A 22,330-nucleotide genomic window follows, 5' to 3' on the forward strand; every position below is an offset into this window, starting at 1 on the left:
TTTTCCGCCTGGTCAGTTGTCAGGTTTTGGGATATTTTGCTGACTGCAGCTGTCTCATTTGTCAAAAATAAAAAAAATAAGAAAGAAAAATCCCAGCTGCTTCAATATGTGTCTTACCCTACAGATACAACCACCACTGGAAGCCTTTGAGCATTAGTAAAAGGTTAACCACTGCGCCCTCCCAGGCTGTTGAAACATATGTACACATCCAGTGTCATCAACACCTCACACCAATTGCCAATTACCTAAAACACTTAGAACACTTAAAAAATGTTTGCCATGATGAAGCTGCAGTCAATTTTCTCTTTTAACATAATCTCTAAAATCATGCAAGCATTCTGACATTTATTGCACGAGGAAGGATGCTGCCACAACTAATTTAATCTCTGCCACATGGGAACAAGTCCCATGAAAGACAACTGAAGATAGCCTAACACAGCTTCCAGTGGAGGGTATGGAGTCAAAAAGGAAAGACTAAAGACTACTTTCTCACTATGACTGACAAAGAATAAAGCTATGGAAATGTGCTTTAGAGAACAGATCAGTGAATCCCAGATGCCCTGTATTATTCCCTGATACAAAATCTAAGATAAACATTTCTGCTCCGATAAATATGAATCCTTTTTGATTGTCATCAGAGATCACCTATTTTGTTGGTCAAGTTCTCACACCACCTTAACAGCTTTCTTTATTTCTAAAGATGACAAAAATAGATTTTAAAGGCTTCTGCACAAGTTTTCAAAAACTAGCACTTTTCTCAAGTATCATGCACCTTCACTTCAAACTGCCAAATTCTTTTTTCCCCCCCAACAAAAAACTTGGTAAGTCAGAAAATTAAGAGAGGGATTCCTATAATAAGAAATTTTCAAAGTGTGAAAATCACAAGAAGAGAAATTTGAGTTGTGAGTGCAAAATTGTTCCTGCAATCCAAGTTTGCAGCAGAAAACAAGAGAAAATGTACATTATTTGCATAAAGATATGGATTTTTACACTATGCTTACAGCCAATAACTAAATTTCAACTACCAGAACTATAAAAAAAAATAAAAATTCAAACCTTCTTGCACCTAAAAGGATGAAAGGTATGTTCAGGGTATTTGCAGGGAAAAACCTCCAAACAACTTACCACCCTCCCCAGCTTTGCAAGCATTACTTTCTTGTATATACTGACTTCTCTGATGTCAGTAATTTAAAAAAAATCTCAATCATATTTTAAAGACATTAAGTTACTGAAGAGTTTGGAAAAAGAAATTAAAGAAAGTGGTAATGACCTCAGGAAAGGTTAATCAAGCCCCTCCCCCTCCCCTTTTTTTTCCTGTGATCCTTATTAAGGATTTTTTCTGCCATCCTTACTCTTTAAGTAGTCCCAACAGATTAATGCAAACTATGGCCTTATTAATATGAATGAGGGTAAAAAACAGAGTAGACAAAATATACTGCATATCCATTTTAAAATTTTTAGAAGTATTCTTGAAAAACAAGGAATAGAAATAAAGAGCATCAAACACTTTCCAAAATTCTCTGCCTATCACTTAATAACCAAAGTACTTAAATTTCTTAAGATGGGAGAGTCTAAGAATTGAATTACCATGGTGTGACTGGTTACCATATATTAGCTGCTCCACAGTGGCTTTTGCATGGGTAGCTTCTGTTATGTACAAATGTCAAGTTTTATCAAACTGATTTGTTAGACCTTTTTTATTTCAGTAAATCTTGCTGCACTGAAGAGTTAATGAGAAGATTAAATACCTTTAAACACTGTCCTAAAAAGTGACTTCGCTTACATTATACCATATTAGCAAATGAAGAAAAATGTATTTGAATTATGAAGTATATAACTTTATAGAAACTAATTTATTTTTAAACTTCAAAGTATCAGATGAAAGTAGAAGACTTCAATTTTTACTAATTCTCTGATATTATTCTACTGCAGCTCTGCTGTTACAAGTTTATTATTAACTTGCTTTTTAACTTCCACTTGAGAAGATAGATGAGAAACAATTCTTTGGTAAGCTATTTTGTTACATCACACAACTAGGTGTACAGGTCATGATCCCATTCCTTCTCAACACAGAGGTGAAACATACATTTACCTGAATTTCAGCACAGTGCAGTTACATCTGTTGTGTGCAATGATTCTCTGAACAGTTCCTTATCAATGTACTTATGTTACTGTTGTTAATTCTTACAACAAAAAAAAGAGTACTTATTCTACTCACTAAACAATCAAACAGACCAGTTATTAATGACCTGTTTCTTAATTACTTTTAAAGACTATTGGTACCTAACATAAGCACCAATTTCACCACTATTTTTCTTGAGTTTCTTTGCCTTCCTATAAATCTCATCTGCATGCCAGATTTTAGTCAGGCTTAGAAAAAAAATCCACATGAGCTATCCATTTCATATCAGTTTATTAAAATGTTACCTTAATTGTTGCTTTGCATACTTGTGATTTTTAAAACTAAATGCAGTATCAAGACTAATCTCAGTGCAGAGAAGGTGGTCCATTCTGACTACATCTCCACACACTGCCATATGGGTTTATTCAAAACTCTGCTTACAGGCATTCCATGATCACACACATTCCTTTTTGACTCCATACCCTCCACTGGAAGCTGTGTTAGGCTATCTTCAGTAAAACATGGATGCTGTGACAACAGCCTGGGATGAAGTAAGTGCAGATGCAATGACTTGTACATTATACTATGTATCGACTTCCAGTGACATGAACACTTTTCCTCTCAAACAACATATGACTGCAGGCAATCTGCAGGCTAAACTCTGGAAAGCATGTACAATTTAAAATAAAAGTTCTACATCTTCAAAGCCTTAAATACTGTGGCCTAAAGCCAAAATTAAGTACCTTAAATTCTACTCTTCCCTTGTACAGGTATTTTCTGAATTACCAAGACTGAAATACAATTGTTTCTAGTTTTGTAGAAGATATTGGAAGACACCTATAGCACTGGGTTTCAGACTGCAACTAGTGAAAGCCATTGCATTGCCAATGTAACTTCCTAGGACAAGGAGACAGATCCTTTATGTCAACTACTGATGCACAGCTGTTGATTCATATGCAATATTGTACATATTACATAAGATTGTAAAGTCACAAACCAGTTATTAAACAAAAATAGTGATTTGACTTTTGCAAGGAAGGATTGCTAACATAATGCTACATGAACAGATGTCTTTTTGTATATTTTACCAGCAATTTCAGTTAGACTCTAATGCATCATATAATTATCCTATGATTTGTTTGCTTGAACGGATCATCTTTCTAATGAAATAAGCTTTCCAAAAAGCAAATTTATACAAATAAATTTCCTGTCTCTTTACTAAATTAAAATTTTCTTTCCCAATTTTACTGGTAGCCAAAAATCTCCTGAGGAATGTGTAAAAGGTAACTGTACATAAAGTTAAAGGCATATAGCTCAGTTTAAAGCATGAAAAAGTTCCATACGTAGTAATTTTGTAGACATAAAACCAACACATGGGAAAGCCAGCATCAAACCTCTCATTCCAATGGCACTGCTGTACAGCTACATAAAATCTACAGGTCAAAATTATTTTAAAGTTTGAATTAATATACTCATACATGCAAAGAGAGACAGAAGGATAGCTATTCTTTTGCTTCCTAACAAAAAGACAGCCTACAAGGATTGTATTTTTCCCTGCTGAATTCCTTATTTTTTAAATCAAAAACGTCTGTTAAAATCTGTTTTTCTGATGCTTCTGTTGAACAATATTGGTATGAATTGACAGTAGCTGTTACCATTAACTGAAACAAAAAGTCAAATCAAACAAAAAGGACTGATAATTTAAATGCTAACAAAGACCTGCCTAATCAAAGAATAAACACTTCTCTGATCTATTAGTTATGTTGCAATTTAAACTTACTGCACAATCTAACACCAAAAGCAAAGGGGGAGTGAAAATGTCATTAATGGTTCAGACAATTTAGAACAAAAAAGACCATAAACAATAAAGAGGACAACTTAATCCAAGTTTTTTCACATAATGGACTAATTAATACTGGCACTGAAACACAGCAAAAGAGAGTAAGTAGCTCATGTTCTTCATGAAACTCAGACTTGATCAGAAGATGTTCTCAGCATAAATCAACCTACTTCAAAGAACTAATATTTCATTATCTCTCAGCAGTTATAGGGAAAGCAAAACTGCCAAGGTGAAATGCAAATTCCACCACTTTCATGTGAAATAGCAGCCAATTGCTAAGACCAGATTCTTTTCATGTATATAAAATGCTATTGGGAGATGCTCTGCAAGCACAAATCTCTTTTCAGTTGAAGTGCCCTTAGCAGACCTGTCACAGAAGTATAGAATCATTTAGGTTGGAAAAGACCTTGAAGATCACCAAGTCCAGCCATTAATCTAACACTGCCAGGTCACCACTAAACCGCATTCCTAAGCATCTCCAAGGATGCTGACTTGATTTCTTCCCTGAGCGTCCTGTTCTAGTGTTTGACAACCCTTGCCATGAAGAAATTTTTAGTGATACCCATTCTAAATCTCCTCCAGCACAACTTGAGGCCATTTCCTCTTGTCCTATTACTTGTTATTTGGAAGATTAATCCCCACCTTGCTTCAACCACTTTCAGGTAGTTGTAGAGAACCCCTGAGCCTTCTTCTCTCCAGGCTAAACAGCTAACCTGTAGATATTGTGAAGTTCCCACCTGAAACCTTTACCAGAGTGTCCCTGTGGGCAGATATATACTAGCGTTTATTTCAAAAGTGTTCTTCTGAACCTAGCTTAAACTTCTTCAACTCCTTCTTTCTCTTTCCCATTGCTATCAAAGCATCCCCAGGCGAGAACATGGATTTCTTTAGAATGAAACCAGCAAGAATTGAAGTTAAGGACCATAACTAATACATTCTAACTATGAACAAGCATTTAATCCCTAGAATCAGATTAGACCTGGATAAAGCAAAAAAAAAAGCACCCCTTGACCATGCACATCAGCTTCTCCACACCTATGGTTTCACCCTACAGACCCATTCTCACTCAAAATATTTGCTAACTTAGAAATAGCCTTTGTCTGGACTCCCCCACCTATCACCACAGGGGTCGTAATTATGAATTCTATGGAGGTGACAGAGTGACTGATTAGCTAGTAGGTGGGCAGTACTTTGAAAATCTGCAGTGCTATGTTGCTATTCTCTCTTATTAAAAAATACTCTTGTGCAGGTACAATCCAAAAAGACAGCAGTGTATAAGCAAGAATCCATTTGGAACATCCTTAGTCTCTCTATAGTATGACTTTGCTCCACTTGCTGAAGCCACTCTGGTGACAGCAGGTTTATTTAATGGAACTTGATCTGAAAAGTCCAGTCAAATTACATGCATTGATTATGAACATTATGAACATTGAACAGCTAGGATGCTGTTCAGTTCAGCACAAGTCTGTCTGTGGAAATACAAGTCTGTCCATATAGTATAAGCTTTCCTGTATCTTAAAAGTGTATTCAGCATTGATCAGTCAGGATCCAAGAACCTATGAACAACAAAATGACTCCTCAATAAAACTCTATACACAACAGAAGCAATAAGTACCTACTGTTGTTCTCATGCATCTCCTGCTTATTTATTCTTGCTTAGTAAAACCAAAGACAATGTAAATAATCTATTAATAAGTACTTTAGAGATAGAAATTTTGTTAATTACTATTCCATGTTTCATTTTGGCACTGTACTTATGCTTCCACGGTTCCTTACCTCCTAGGCTTTGCAGCACGGCAATAGCCCCAGAGGAGCTCACCTGAGGAGTCAGATCAAGGCTCACAAAGTGTGACGACATTTTCCATGCTTCAAAATACAACTGCAGGAGAAAATAACCCTTCCTACTACAAACGATTTCTGCTTAGCTTAGTCATATACTATACAGAAAAACTTTCATTCTCTTGTTTGGCCAAATTAGTTCAAATTCCCAGTTTCAACTTCTCAAGAAAGACAACCTGCTGTCCAACTACACTACCAAGTACTCACATCTAGGGGCTGAAAAGCAGATGCATCATCAGATGAAGGAAGGAAAGTGGTCACATTCTCATCCTTGATCAAAAGTTAGCCTCAGCTTCTGACCCTGCCAGTTCTAGCTATTTAAACATATGCTTACTCATTCACCCATTTCTCTTGGGGCTTCTAAATCAGGTCAAAGAATTGATAAGTACTTCAGTGCTTGCTGGCAGAGGTCACTGTTCTCTTCAGGAAATCTGCAATCTCCTCTGAACAGATTCTTCACCCAGACAGTATATGGGCATAATGAAAATGAACACAAACCATCAGCTGTTCAAGCATGCCAAAAGTTGCAATTTGAAAAACCTGTAGTTAAAGCTACATGTACTGCAAATAAATTAATGAATTTCAATACTCTTAAACAGATGTTTAGAGGAGTGACAGGATGTTTCATTAATATTTATTAGTCAAAATTACTTCCAAATACCAGTATGACTATATAGGTTAGACCAAATAAAAGAGAACATTAAAATACATTTTACAGTAAAGTTTTTCAGAAAAAAATTTAGCTACTGGTGCCATCAAAAACATACACACCTGATTGTACACGATAGAAAGAATGAAAAGGAACTTCTATAAACAGTTATGTTTTATGGAGTTGTAACAAGATGTTCCCAAGATATTAAAATATGAAGTTTAGTTCAGACATTAAGGCAGTACTGGCTAAGACATGAAAAACTTACTACTCCTAGACAAGCATTTCCAGTCCAATGTAAATAAAAAGCTAGCTCTTTGGCAGCATTGGTACCTCAGTCTCTTTTCTGTCTCAGAGTATATAAACTGGGTGATGTGCTAGAGGGGGAAACAGCATCACCTATGCAAGTAAAAACTACTGGCCTTCTACTTTCCCTATTTGAAAATTTAGTTTCAGTATGACACTTTTCCAAAAAGAAAAGCTATTGTGTGAAAGTAAGATAATGATCCACAAAGCCCTGAGTTAAAGCCTTATAATTTAGGAAAGAATCACGCATTATGATCCAAACCATAGTAATTATTTTAATCCATTATTTTCTGGATCGCAGAAAAATTGGCAACATGCTGTCGTTCACAGGTAATTTACAGCAGCAGAAGCATTACAAAGTAAATGACAAGAAAAAAAAAAACAACAAACAAACACAACTCTAGATCAGTCTGAATCATGATTTTATTTGAGAAATGATGGAATGGATTAATTAATTGATCCAGAAATAAAGTTTGGTTTCATTTCCAGTATCATTCTGAAATGTAATCCATAACACTACAATTACAAAGAGATTACTGGGCAGAGCAAGAAGCTCAAGACACTTAAGTTACAGAGATACCATTCATTTAAAAAAATGAATAAATACTCCTAGGTGACTTTCATGTCACAACATAGAATCAGAAAAATAATCTACCTTGCTTGCTGATGGACTAAAAAATAATCTACCTTACAAGCTCAAGGACTGCCTAGGAAATTGGGAAAAAGATTACTGTGAAAGCAATAAACTACACAATTTGCATTTTGAGCTGTTCAGTTAGGTTTTCTGCTTCAAAAGAACTTCATCAGAAAATAATTTTTCCCCCTCTCTGTGAAAGGGATTTATTAAAAAGGCGAGCCCAAAGGAAGAATGGCAGGAAGGTTTATTTTTTATCTACAATTAATTTACAATTGCAAAACTGAATTTCATTTAAAACTGCAAACATGAGATATTTCAAGGTAGTTCCATAATGTGGAAGAGGGTTGCTTTGTTTTGTTTTCTGGGATTTGCTTGATTTTTCTAAGGATGTGTTCTTTTTTTTTTTTTTTCTTATTTTTGGTTTTGATGTTGTTTTATTTTAAACATACCTGATTCTGAGATGGAGTGGGTAAGACCAAAAGACAAATTTTTGTAGAAGGCAAAGGCTTTTGCACACTTAAAGCAGGCTATTAAGAAAGGACAGGGGAAAAGATAATCCAGCATTCAAATGGATTTTACCTTCCTTCCATTTATTGGTTTTCACAAAGAAATGAAAGAAAATAGTGTACTCCCAAACAGCTGATTCATTACTGAATTATCTCAGGAGAGCATGGAAAACAACTTGCCATAATTTGATTTTACAGGTTAAGATACATAGTAATCCTACAGGTTCAGAGCTCCAAAGACAACCTAAATCCAACACCAAATTCCCAACAGTACATAGTGTTATGACAAGAGGAAAATAAACCCAAGAGTCCATTTCTAAAAAGTAACCATTTTTGAAAGTAACAGCAAAGAGCCAAGTCCAACTACATACTCATTGGCTAAGGTCTAGCCCTCCTCACCAATTTCAGTGCCTCGTTTCCATAGGACCACCGAGCACCAGTTTTTAAAACAGAGACCTATGGATGGGGCCAAGGTTCCAACTCCAGTACAGCCTGACAAATGTCACATGTCTCTGTTACTGTACTGAATGAGATGTTTTACCATAAGACCATGCCAATATCTCCATTTCTCCCTGCAGCACAGTCAAGACGGGACAACTAAGGTGTGTTTCACAGCCTCGCTCACGCTTCACTGTCCCAGATATCACAGTCATCACTGGACATCAAGACAGCAGATACTTTAAGGTACTGGAGATGGGACACTGGAGATGTCATGTACCACATCACTCAACTGCAGGATACAGGCTCATCTTCAAACACTAGCTAGGAGGGGGGATTCTTAAAGGAAGAAATAAGTATGACAGAGTAGTCCTTAGTTTAGAAGCAGGTGCTTCTCTGCATAAAAGCCTCTATCCTGCCCTACCATTCCCAAAAATTCCCTAAGAGAAGCCACCAGGCCCTCTAGCAGGCATGCACATGCTAAAGAGCAAAGTCCTGTCAGCTTAAACAGTAAAGTTCTGCCAAGAGCCAAAGCAGGTGTTGGTTTCTTCTGCTATTCCAGTACCTGGCCTAAGCATGGCTGGGCTATAGATTGGCAGTACATACACTTTTTTCTTACTCCCAGTCTTGTCAATCTTGACTGAACAAGCTGGTCATTTGAAAAATTTATTTGTATGTATTTTAGAATACATGTATTTGGTGCACAGTACCTTTATAGAGAATCACAAATCTTATCCATTTCTTTCTCTCATGAATATAAGTTCTCACACTGAGAAGTAACATTCATCATTGCAAATAATCTTCTGACTTTGCAGCACATTTCTACCAGTGATAAGTGTTTTGAGGGTAGGAGAAGAAATTATTTTTCTGTTACTTTATCCAGAAATAATTTGTCTTCTGCAAAAGGAATTGCTGACAGCAGATACAGCTGTCTGCACTGTACATCTTTTTGAGTATCACCAAAACAACACTTTGTGATCACATCCATGTGCCATATATCAGGATGTGCTGGCACTGACCTGGGCTTACATGCACAGTCAGCACTGTGCACCTAGTTTACACATAATCTCAGGATGTAGCCAAAGTGTGCATTTACAAGTTGGAGGGTTTTAATCATGCTGCATCTACTTAGTTTATAATAACCCCTTTGTGTCAAACCCCTTAAACCACAACTACCCTACATAATGATGCATAATGGTGTGATATTACCAGGAGCACTGAGACTGGATCAGACCCAGAGGCCCCTCAGCCTACAATCAACTGCTTGAAGCTACAGCCTGTGTCAGTCCTGTAAATATTCAGGGATCAGCTGAAAGACAGCCTTGTATCAGCCCAAAATTCAGGGTAATGAGCTACCTTGCTGTCTTCCCAGACAGACTTAAGCTGCACATGTGGCTGCTCTGGGAAAAGCATGCTGGCATACTGCCACTGCAAGATTCCTGAATTGCAAAACTAACACTTTCACTGATTTCCCCTCAGGTAACTGGTCACAGTGGTCCAGACTACTTACAAAATAATTCTTTGTACACCTAAAAGCACTGATAAGCGAGTGTAGCATAATGAAAAATAAATCCCATAGGATTTCCCCCACATTGTATGATTAAAGGTCAGGGTCAACTGGTGACTCGGCTGATCCAATGCTGCTGCAGTGCTGTATTTCACAGAAGCACAAATTAATTGAGGTCAGAAGAGATCTCAAGCAGGGTCACAACATGCTGCCTAGGACCAATTTTTTTCATAGAAGGCATACACTGAAACCACTCTGGGCAACCAGTGCCAATCAATGCTCACAGTGAAAGTGTTCCTTGATATTCAGAATCTCCTGTGTTTCAGTCTCAGCCCATAGCCTCTTGCCCTATCACTGAGCATCATTGAAAAGAGCCTGACTCTCTCCTCTTTGCAAGATCCCCCCGGAGTCTTCTCTTCTCCTGGCTAAACAGACCTAGCCCTCAACATTTCCTTACAGTAGAGTATTCAAGTCCCTTCATTACCTTAGACACTCCTTGCTTTAATCCCTCCATAAGTTCCATACCTATCTCTCATACTGATGAGTCTAACCTCAGACACTGCCCACCAGACAAAAGAAAAAGAGGGCTAAGTGCTCTCTCTACTGCATCCCAGACAATTCCAACTGCAGTTAAGTCCTGGAACATCCAGTTCTTCCTTGATATCAATAAATCTGATTCCTCTGCTGAAAATGCAGAACTTCTCACAGCAGGCCTCTAGAGCCAGTGTTCCTAAAGGTGCAAACTAAAGCTGTTTTCATATTTCAGTAAGAGCTAAGCAGCTGCTACCAGCATTCACCAAGCATTGACCCTGACATAGCAGGACTGGTGTGTAGTCTGTATAGCCAGACAGTGGTCCCAAGGTGGATGAGCCATGATCACTGTGCATGCAGTACACAGGAGAAGCCAGCAGGAACCAAGGCATAGGCAGACAGCTAGGATTCTTATGTCACCACACTGCACTCTATCTGGATGAGAGCAAGATCCTGCAAATAGTTCAAAGGGATTGTTAAACACTATTTAATAGAAATAATGACAGCAATATGGTACATGTGCCTGAAGTATGCTCCATCAGAATAATTACTCTGAATCTTGTAAATGATAAATACCTAAACACCTAACATTCATCATCCTGACACCTGACAGTTTAGACATTACTGTGCTCTACTAGAAGGAAACAGAAAAACCTGGAGGCAAACTCCTGGACAGGAACAGAATACACAGCAGAGTTCTGAGGAAGGGATTAGTCCCTGGATTTCTGTGGAAGATGGAAGTTGCAGAATTTGGGCAATTTCCATTGTTAGAAGAGGAAGAAAAGCATTCTGAAAGGCAGGCTGGCCAGAGAGGTCAGAGTATCCTTGTGCTGTTGAAAGTGAAGGGGAGGATGGCAAGCAGAGTGCACATACTTAGCAGAAAAATCAAAGAAAGATTAAAATTAAATGAATAACCAAATAAAATTAAGCGACTGAACTGTTTGTTCAACGGGCAAAATATTCTAGATATTCTAGACAGGCGATAAACCCACAGAATTGCTGATATATAGATGCTTATTTCAACAAGGAGGTATAATTAAAGATTTACCAAGTTGAAGTTCAGTTACTGGCTTTATTTTATACTTCAGACTAGGCTAGCAGCTAGAGATCTGTCTTTTTGGTTTAAACTCTAATAGGGAAAAATTGAAACAAAAGCTGATGCTGTAACAGATGACAGTCACAACTAATATAATAGGGCAAGCAAGTGGGGCTCCTCTAGCACTTTCATGAAAATGGAAAAATATAATCTCCTAAAGCCATGTAACTGACGCTAAAGGTCTCAAGCAAATTACCTTGGTATTTTTGCAAGTTTAAAAATTGTGATTCCTAAACCAGAAAAGCACCATATAGAAATACCTCTTAAGAAAAGGGGCAAGTGTCAGAACCACAGTCAAATGTAACTGCAGGAGCATACAATTATGACTGTACACTGACTGTACACCCTTTGCTATGTTGAAATGAACGAATTTCAAAACCAGTAGTAAAGGCACATTATAAGCACATCATATTCGTGAGAGCTACTTTAGCAAAAACCTGACAATTAGAAGTGTAAGTTACTGGATTTAGATTTAAAACAGGAACAACTGGGAGTCATTTCAGAACATTTCATGAAGCAGCCTAGACAGCCACAATTATACAAAGAAAAAAGAAAAATGAAAAACAATAAAGCTAGCCTGGATAAGAGAGGAAGTAAAAGAAGAAAACTGAAATAGGTAAGCCAAAAACATAGGAAATCTCAACCATTTTTAAGAGAAAATATCAAATTTTAACCTATGGGGCTCCATATAAGGCCTCACTTTTTTTTTAATGACAAACCACACTGGTCCTTCATTAAGCTATTGCTGTAGAATACTTAATATTTATTAACACAGAAAAACACGCATGTAATTCTACAATTTTTTTCTTTTAAGGAAGCACAGACCACATTTGCAATGACAATGAAAGAGTGCCCACATGTAAGATGAACAACACATAGGATTTTTTCAAGTCAGAATGCCAGTCAGAAGGTCCAAAATGTTTTAGAAGGACTGGGTAGGAAGGCATACTGACTTGAAACTCTTGAAGTATCATCCAAAAAACCCCAAAGGGTGAGGGAAAGAGATTGCATACCAAGACTGATGGAGTTAAGAGTATTCAGATGGTATACTGTCAAAGTCAGTGGTTTTGAAGAACTAGGCATCTGCTAAGCAACTGATCATACAACAGAACAACACAGCATGCATTCAGTAACAGTTGTTTAAAAGTTAAGGAGTAAACTGCACAGGCAAAAGTCCTCAGCAGACAGCTGTCTTCCAAACAGGATCCCAACAATATTAAGACTTAAAAGAAAACTTTAAAAATCTTCCTGCATGAGATAAAATAAAAACATAAAATCATTACTGACAGTACTCATAGGTGATATAAAAGCTGTGAACTGGTAAACGATGATGATATTATGCTGAAAACTATATTAGAATAATCTGTAAAACATAAAGAGGCAAATACTGTTAAGTATAAACTTGTCAAACAATTACTAAACCCACCCTAAAAAGCAATTATTTAGAAAAGCATTTAAGTTACACCAGTCATCTAAAGATGAATAGTTTAATGTCATGGTTCAGGAGGTTGTTACACTCCTTGAACACACCTCAACAGTGCTATTCCGCCTAGCAGTACTTATAAACTTGGAATAAAAAGTATATACACATCACTGTTCAATTCTCATGATCTGTACTTCAGTACTGACCTTGAATTGGAAAGAAGTCAAAAACCAGCTACAAAAACAATTAAAGGACCATAAAATCCACTCTACAGTCACAAAGTTAGGACTGAACTATGGAACCATCCAGACTGAATTACGAAGTACTGGAGTATTTTCTTCCTGTCCTCAAAATTGATTAAAAAAAGTAATGCTCATTGTTATGAGCAACTTAGAAAAATGAGTAGTGCAGTTACTTTACTTTTTATGCTTTATCTAATGTCAGAAAACAAATTCTACAATATATTAAGAAAGAGCTTATCAGACAGGTTGCTGGCATTTTCTGCACCCATGTATTTTGGTTCAAAAAACCACGTATCATTTAAAAGATACACACATTCACAAAAGAAAATCCCACTCAAAAACTCAGGCTTGTTTGTTTGAACAGGTTTCTTTTTGTAGATATGTATGATCTACAAAAAGAAACCTGTTCAAACCCACAAACAAGCCTGAGTTTTTGAGTACAGTGATATATACAATTAATATCACTACACCTAAGTAAACTAAACTACAGTCTAGATTGATAGGTCGAAATACTGTTTTAAGTAAGACTGACACTCAGTCAACAAATAAACATTTATCTTGCTTATGGTTCTGCTTTTTTTACTACTTCTGCAGAGTTTTGATCCTCTGTGCACATAAAAAAAAAAGCTGTAAAGACATGGGAAGGTGTAAGAAATTTCATGTCACTAAGCAGAAGTAGCTTGGTATCACACAAACAAGACAACACAGACACAGAAGGTGATCACGTTTCTGCAGCTATAGATTATTCCAGAAAATACTGTCATTTCTTGAAAATAACTAAAATATAAGGCAAAAGCATTAAAAAGTATTTTCATGATAGTTTTCCCCCTTTTTTAACCCATTCTAACAAAAGACTATGTCCTAGCAGCCTGACAAGTCATGAAGTCATATATAGTAATTTTGCATAATTACCCAGTTAAAGAAATCCCACCATATTTTGTTATTTTAAACAACAAAAGACAATCTCCTCCTGCTTTACTGGTTTTATATTATTTAATGGGAAAACTCCATAGATGAAAAACGCAATGTAAATATTTAAATCTATCCTTCTCACTTTACTACAAGAAACTGTAGACCAAAAATCTACAAATCAAAACATTCACACAAGGTATTTTTTAAGAACAACCAAAGGAAAAATGCACTAAAACTAACATGGTCGTAAATTTACAAAACAAAACAAAAACAACCCAAAACAAACAAAAACAAGCACAAAAATGTCATTACCCAGAGAATGTGCCATAAATTTCTCAGAGAAAACAATTCAAAGGCATACATACTAACTTCACTACCTTCACTGAGGTTTGCATTTAGGGAAGGAAATACAGCCACAATTAAGCTGTTAGCAAATTCTGCTCATGTTGTTCCTGTAGTTTTGGTTCAAAGGCCAAAATCTTCAGAGATTACCATGAGTCTACTTCTTAACCCTAATTAAATGTAATAATTAATAGGAGTATATAATTATGTTGTGGAGTCAAACAGAACAAAATCAAAGCAAATCCGAATTCACTAAGATCTTGCCTTGCAGGTAAAAAACCAGGATGAATGCAATTAAGTAAATAAACCCCAAGAGAACAAAATTTATTCTGGGCAGAGATTGTTTCTGGATTTCTATGAACACCAACAGCATTAAAATCCAAGCTTAAAGGATTGTAAGACAAGCCATTTTACTGATGCTGACTGTGGGGGTGGTGGGGCATCGACACAGGTTACCCAGAGAAGCTGCAAATGCTCCATCCCTGGAAGTGTTCAAGGCCAGGCTGTATGGGGCACTGAGCAACCTGGTATCGTGCATAGTCCCTGTCCATGGAGTTGGAACTTTAAGATCTTTTCCCATTCCAACTGCTGTGTGATTCTATGAAGCATGCTGTTAGTCAATTTAATGAAATAGAGTAATTCTAGTGAATCTTTGTTCCATTTGCAGAAAATATGCAGTCTTTAGATGAAAGCAAATTTACTCCTAAATTGTCTGTTATGCTTTTCTATGAAATAAGCTGCCAAACCAGGAGAGAGTCTCCTAAATGAAATCCATATTTGCATCACTTAAATGTTTATATCTCCTTTAATTTATTTACCAATTCAATGCTGAGATAAACAGACCAAAAGGTAACTGAATACAGTACAAAAAAAAAAGCCCTTATGTTATTTCCTCTCAATATTCTCTTCTTACCAAGAAAAACAGAAGTATGTTTAGGTGCATTTTGTGTTTTCAGAGAGGAAAAATACATGTATAAAGCATTATTTCTTACAGCTATCAAGTTAGGAAGATGTACAACAGCTTTAACTTCAGGAAATCAACAGCAGTCCAATCAGAGCATCACAGAGCCATTTGGGTTGCAAGGTACCTTCAAAAATGATCTATGCCACCCATGACACCAGGTTACTCAAAGACTCCTTCAGCCTGGCCTTGTACACTACCAAGGACAGGGCATCTACAGCTTCTCTGAGCAGTCATCATGTCAATTCTTTATTCATCACAGAGTCTATCCCTCCAACTTCCCTCACTCCAATTTAACAGTAAGAATGCTGGGAGGCCACAGTATCAAAGGCCTTACAAAAGGCTAGACAGAAGACATCTCTACCTCTTCCTTTGTCCACTGATACAGTTACTCCATCACAGAAGGCCAAAAGATTAGTCAGGCAGTTACTCCTTTGCACATCTTTTTGGCTGACTCTATAATGAACACCTCCACATGTTCTGTATGTTTCAATAAATGTTTAAAGAAGATCTGTTCCATGACCTAATGCCTAAATTATAGCCTGAGTCTTGCCTTGAGTTTTAATGTTGCCAGAGAGGTTTCCCTACTTGGTGGGAGTTAAAGACGTTTATCAAGTGTTTGTCATGGGATTTTATACTTAATCCTTTTACGATGACATGCAACACCTGTAACTTCCCAGATCAAAGCTCTCACCAAAAAAAAAATCACTTAGAGGACTTAATGGATTGGGGTAATGGTAATGAGATAAACAGATTTTGATCTCTAAACCTCTATTTTAATAATGGGCTAAGTCAGTCAGAGAGCTGTTTGGTGGCCTGTACTCTGGGATTAACTACTAATCCCATCGCTGTTGAAGATGACCAGGTGCATACATTAGAACCACCCCTCAAAAAAACAGGCAATTGCAGGACAGAAGAGATTTAAGTGGCATGAAGATTGTTGCTGTGTATGAAAACTCTTCTAGGCATCAGGTTCTATTAACACACAAACAAGAAATTAAAAGAAGGAAAGGAGAATTTACCAGAGTTATTAAAATATAGGTGTAAGAATATGTTCTTTACCAAGCACAACTACACAGTGTCTCTGTTTCCACGCTACTATTATTTTCTTTTTAAAAACAAATAATTAAACAGAAATACAAGTGGGAAGTATTGTAAGAATAATTGTTTCTCCCCCTAAAAGATTACCTGAGTTAAAACAAATTTTAAAAGTGAGTACTTTGGGTTTGTTTTTTGTTTGTTTTTATTTCTTCTTTCTGCGAACGATCTTTGAAAGGTTTTAACCACCAACATAAACATTTCATTTCAACACCATCTAGGCAACACACTGCAAAAACACAGGCATCAGATCCTCCAAGTATCTGAACAGCTGTGTACGAATCTATTCAAGATATGTGAATGATGCCTTTATTTTTCAGCATTTAATTTCAATTGCTTTTTCTGCTGTGGTCTGTGAGACCAAGAGGCACTCATAGTGCTTTGCAAATCCATTATCAGAGCAAAGTTTAAGTTCCATACTTGACTACCAGTTCCCCAAGCCAGATCATTTCCCAAAAAAGCAGAAAGAATCTTTTCCAACCTCTATGTCTTTTGTGTTTTTCTGGCCTTCTGAGTTACCAGCTGGTTCAGAAACCTGTTTAGCTGTCTGGATGATGCTGTTCACCCAGAATTGTGGCCTGGAATACCTTTCAGCATTCTCTTTCAACATTCTCTAATACGAGCAAGATAATGAACATTAACACTGAAGACTTAGGAGATAAAAACTCTCCTGTGATGGATTTATAGAATAAGGAAATAGAAAGTTTCCTTAACTCGCAGATATATTCTCATTCAGTTTAAGGATTCTTGACAAAGACTATCATTAGAGTAATGAATTAGCTAAGGACCAAGAAGCTTATGCAAGTGTCTAGTGAGCATATAACTCAGGTACAATGACAGGCACATTAATAAAACTAGATAGCAATGTATATTCTGTGCCATAAGACTAAATACTAATACAATTAAAATATTTTTCCTAATGTATAATTTCAAAGTGTACCTAAAATATGTCCACTACATTATCCCTTAGCTTATAAAAGTATGATCAAGAATGGGATATCTTTAGGTTGATTTCATGGCTCTATAGTAACTAAATGAGTAATTTCTACCTTGATTCCTGTTTACTCAGAGAATCTCTAACAGGTTGACTTTCTTTCACATCCAGATACACCAAGTTCCTACAGAACAGAAACCTGTACTCTTACCTCAAATTTAACTTAAAGGTGGCCAATCCTATCTGGGCAAACACTATTCTGATGCACATTTGGTGATACTTTCCAAGATTTGAGCTGTATTTTTCAGTTAACTTCAAAAGACTTAAGCATCTAACTGCACTCAGCTCTTTAGAGAAGAGGAAATGGGGAGTAGAGGCATATTTCAAATTTTAACTGCCCTTTCCACAATTTCCTTGGGAAAAACAAATACTTCTTCAACAGATTTTTGACAGCTGAGACTGAGTACCAAAGTACTTCAACAAGGACCACAATGGCTATCTCCTAGATACAAAACAGAAGACACAGATATCAGTGGGAACAAGGCCTTGGGTAGAAATCTCATCCATGTACTCTAAGGTAAACAGACTCAGACTCTGCCACTAGTCAAAACTACCTAGTCTCATTCATTCCTATCAGATGCTTCTTCCACACACAGATCAATCTAAATTACAAATAGCAAAGCTCCCAGATGAAGTTGTCAATACACAGCTCAGCTGCGCTGAGGCAATAGTGATATAGTCTTTATCTTTTCAATTTACTGAATCACTAGTTGCTTCCACTTTCATCAACTTACTAATGTTCTGTTGCTTATTCAAGCAATACACGTATGCACACCATCTGCTTTCCACAGAAAGATGAGCTGAACCAACACAGTGGGGCTCACCTAAATCATGTAGTCCATTACAGTAGTTTGTCAGATGATTCTGCCTGAATGGATTGACAAAGGAGGAGTCTTGCTTGGTAAGGTTTATTTTTGTCCCTGGAATAGCCACACCACCTTCTCAAGTGCAGAATGAAATGAACAACAGTACTTTTCTGTTGGCAATTGCATCTGCATCAGGGTTCTGGGATAAAACTCTGCACTACTGATAAAACAATAAGAAGAATGTTCAAATTAGGTAGTTTAATTATTCCCTGCCATTTGTCCTTTGAAAACTTAAAAGGACAAAAATCTGTAGAAAATCATGCTTCAGCTTAGCCTCAGTATCAGCACTACTTATTCAGGGAACAATGTGGTTTCAGGACACTTCAGATTTTAAACTTTAGTTTAGCCTGAAAAAACATTTGTGCTGTTCCTGGAACTCTCCAGGAACAGGAGACTTTCCAAACTTTTAACTTCTAAAACATTGGTATCTCTTGGACTTCTTTATCCAGTTTTAACATATCTAACTTCTTTGCACAGAGTTAATAATATTTAAAACCTGTGGCATGCTTCCTTCTTTTTGGCCAACATCATGTGTATGACTTCCTAGTGTTGCCTATATGCTAATTCTTCCTTTGTTTTCTTCTGCTTTCCTTCTCTTTGTTCTTGCCAGGTTTGATAATTACAGTAAATAAAAGGTGAATACTGAAAAACTTCCATAATTTCATCAGTAACAGCTGTTCATACATAGCTACATTTGTCTACAAGACTAGATTTTCTTCAGTCCTCTACCATTCAACTGAAGGAAAAGATATTGTGCTTGTAGCACTCTATTCCTGCAACAAAGCTGATCACCATTAATTTGACCTCTACCTTACTTTATTTCACACCTCTGTGATTTGTTTTTCAGAGATTGCAAGGCAGTGCTTTCCCCTATGAATTTGCTGTTACCATACAACAACACAATTAATTTGAAACAACTAAAGGAGGAGAATTAGTATTTCTTCATTTTGCAGTACACACTTAAATGCCCATACTCCAAAGATTTCTCTGCTCAGCATATATTTTTTCATCCTACAACAATTTTTTCATTCAACATTGTTTGCCAGTGTAACATAAAAATTAGGGGCCACTTGGCTCTTTGAAATGTAAATAAAACTAAATTAGTCTGAATTCTTTAACTGTTCAGATCATCTGCTAGTTCCTATTAACTTTGGTGGGTGTAGATCACTTATTGAGTAGTAAATACAAAAGAGCAACAAACCCTTTTTAATGGCTGCATACAAGGTATCTTTTTGTGGTGCACCAAAAAGGAATGATCTTAAATATTTTCTAAATATATGTTCTTCACATTATCACACTGATATCCAAATGATGATTTGTGTTTTCCTCCTCAACAAAAAAAAATGCTCTTATATATGGACATATCTGTGTATATGAGAATACATCAAGGTACTGAACCTTCAGAATGAAATTTTATTTCCTTAGAAACAGCTTCTGCTAAATAAGAGATATTTGCCTATCTAGCTACAATATGTATTAAGAGGTAAGTAAATTATTTATAAACATCTACTGTGTCAATTACCTAAATTATTTGAAAGAGTTCAGCGTGAGTAGGACAGACTGATAAAAATACAAGCTACAAGAAAAATAAGAAAGCTTGTTTCTCCAGCTGAAGAAGTTACATGAAACAAGAGTCTGCCACTGTTGGCTTAAGGGACCCATTTACTCTTCAAAGTATCTACACAAAGCCCACCTCTGTGAACACACCAAGTTCCGCATGTTCAACATCTAATTCGGCTAACACAGCTTTAAGAAATAATACATATTACTATGTCCAAAAGCATCTTTTGGCATAAGATTGACTGCTGTTCACGCCAATTCAAATGGCTTATCATCCATCTAGTTTCTGTGCTACAGCACAGAGAATAGAAGGACACTTGTATCAAGGCAAGTCTCTTCACTGACACATTCACTATCTTAAGTACCTAAGAAGTACCTAAGTCTTAAAAAAATGCTTTGCACATGACACAATACCAACCAATATGCTGCAAAAAAAAAAAAAAAAATAGCACTGTCACACATATCTCCAGTACCTAATCTGCCAGAGTTTACAGACACATAGGCATAGCTAGCACAACACCTGCAGATTATTTTCTTAGATACTCAAGGCATTTCCCAAAGAGAAAATAGTGTACAATATTAATGTATACAGTCTACAGGCAGACTATGTCCAGGACTGATGGTTTATGACTACAACCTGTCTGTCATGCAGGTTCAAATGCTGCTTTCTGAGTCCCTGGAAAAGCTACATGGATGGCAGGAAAAAATTACACATGGAAGCATGACAAAAAATACATATGCAAGTATATAGCTCTTACTACTTTAAAATAAATATGTATATAAATGTATAAAATAAAAGCATGCAGAACACATTGGCATAGGCCAAAATAAAACATTAGTACACCTCTTCATTTTCTCCCTTAATTATAAAAACAATGTGTTTTTACAGCTAAGAGTAAACAACGGATATTAACAACTCTAAGCTCTGGAGAACAATCACGGTTTTACAAAGTGTTCATCAATAATGACATCCAGAAGAGTTAAAGTACAGATTAAAACTAAATTCAGTGGAAGACTGAATTAGTTCCAAAGTGTCTCAAAAGACTACAGACAAGTTGTGCTAGCTGAAACTACTACTATGCAATATGCTTCAGTGCGCATTCCAATTGCAATTGGAAAAATTATTTTGTCCTGTTCTAATATGTTTTAAAAAATCAAATAATGATGTACAAAAAAGTACCTAAAAGCATTATTTTAATGTTTAATCAGTGTTTATTTTTAAACTAATACCTAAAAATAATCTTAGCACACAGTGAAAGTTTTGCACAAATTACCTCCGACTTTGAACTCTTTGATTTCATGAAAAGTAAAAAGATACCATGAGCACATTAAACAGTGTGCGTGTTTTTGTGTATGTGTGCAGGCATCTGTGTGTGACACAGTAGCAGTTCAGAGAAACCTGTTTCCAAGAAGGTACTATGTCTTTCACAAGTTAAGGAGGGAAAAAAATCCTTTTCCTCTGAAGCAAAAGATTAATTTTTTCGTTATGTTTGCTACCCGTATGCATTTTTATGTGTGTATATCTAATTTTTAAGCAAGCGTAATAATAAAACAACCTAACATAGATATGCTTGTTTGTGCCTTTAAAGGTTAATAATACCTTTCACTTTGCACTTGCAACTAGTCTGAAGAACATGCATAGCCACTTAACGAGGCTCAGCTTACACTACACTAATATTCTTTAAAAGTCAAAGGATATTCCTTAGTCCTGTATTTAAAAATCTTAACACGCTTAGGTTTTTCAGACCTATAACACTTGAGAGAGTGGGACTGCAAAATTGGCACTTCCAGAAAAGAAAAAAAAAAAAAAAGAAAAAAAACCAAAGATGTTCACTTATGTTTACATTAAAAAAACCAGCACAAGTGATTTTCTCCCCAAAGCTGAGGGGGAAAGAGATGAAATGGGACAGTAAACATTTATTTAATATTAAAAAAATCAGATTATTTTAAATCAGATCGTTTTCCTGCTACCAGCCTCACTATTTTTGATGAATATTTCATTCGAAAATGGTTTCCTCTGTCTCATAACCATGTAAATGACCCATACAAACAACTTAGCATTCGTTTTACAAATAACTGAGCATTTACTTATGCTAGGGAAACAATGAAAGTGGCTAAAAAAAAAGTGTTCTAAGGTACTTAAGATAAATCCACTTATGAAAGAAGTTCCCATAAATTTCTTTTAGAAATTGAAACTTAAGTCTACAAAATACCAAGACACCAAGAGTCTTTCACTACACACTGCATTTCTCAAGACAAGATCATTATGTTAATCCAAATGTGCGCATACTATTTCTTTCAGTCAAATATATGACAGAGGCTGAGAAAACATTAGTCAGAAAAAATGCATGCACAGTAACAATTTCTGTACTGGTTTTATTAACCAGGTGTATGGATGTGCTCTTAAATACATGCAGCCAAAAGTTCACACCTCCAGATCTCTACATCATGCCTCCACTTT

The 22,330-nt window shown here is 36.2% G+C and overlaps 1 protein-coding gene across 1 annotated transcript in view; it reads right to left on the reverse strand.

The window, feature by feature from the left end:
• LOC110470681 (guanine nucleotide-binding protein G(q) subunit alpha) overlaps positions 1-22,330 on the reverse strand; it is a 117,519-nt gene that overhangs the window by 92,855 nt on the left and 2,334 nt on the right. The gene's annotated exons all lie outside the window — the stretch shown is intronic.

This window comes from Lonchura striata, chromosome Z (genome assembly GCF_046129695.1).
Source record: "Lonchura striata isolate bLonStr1 chromosome Z, bLonStr1.mat, whole genome shotgun sequence".
NCBI lineage: Eukaryota > Metazoa > Chordata > Aves > Passeriformes > Estrildidae > Lonchura > Lonchura striata.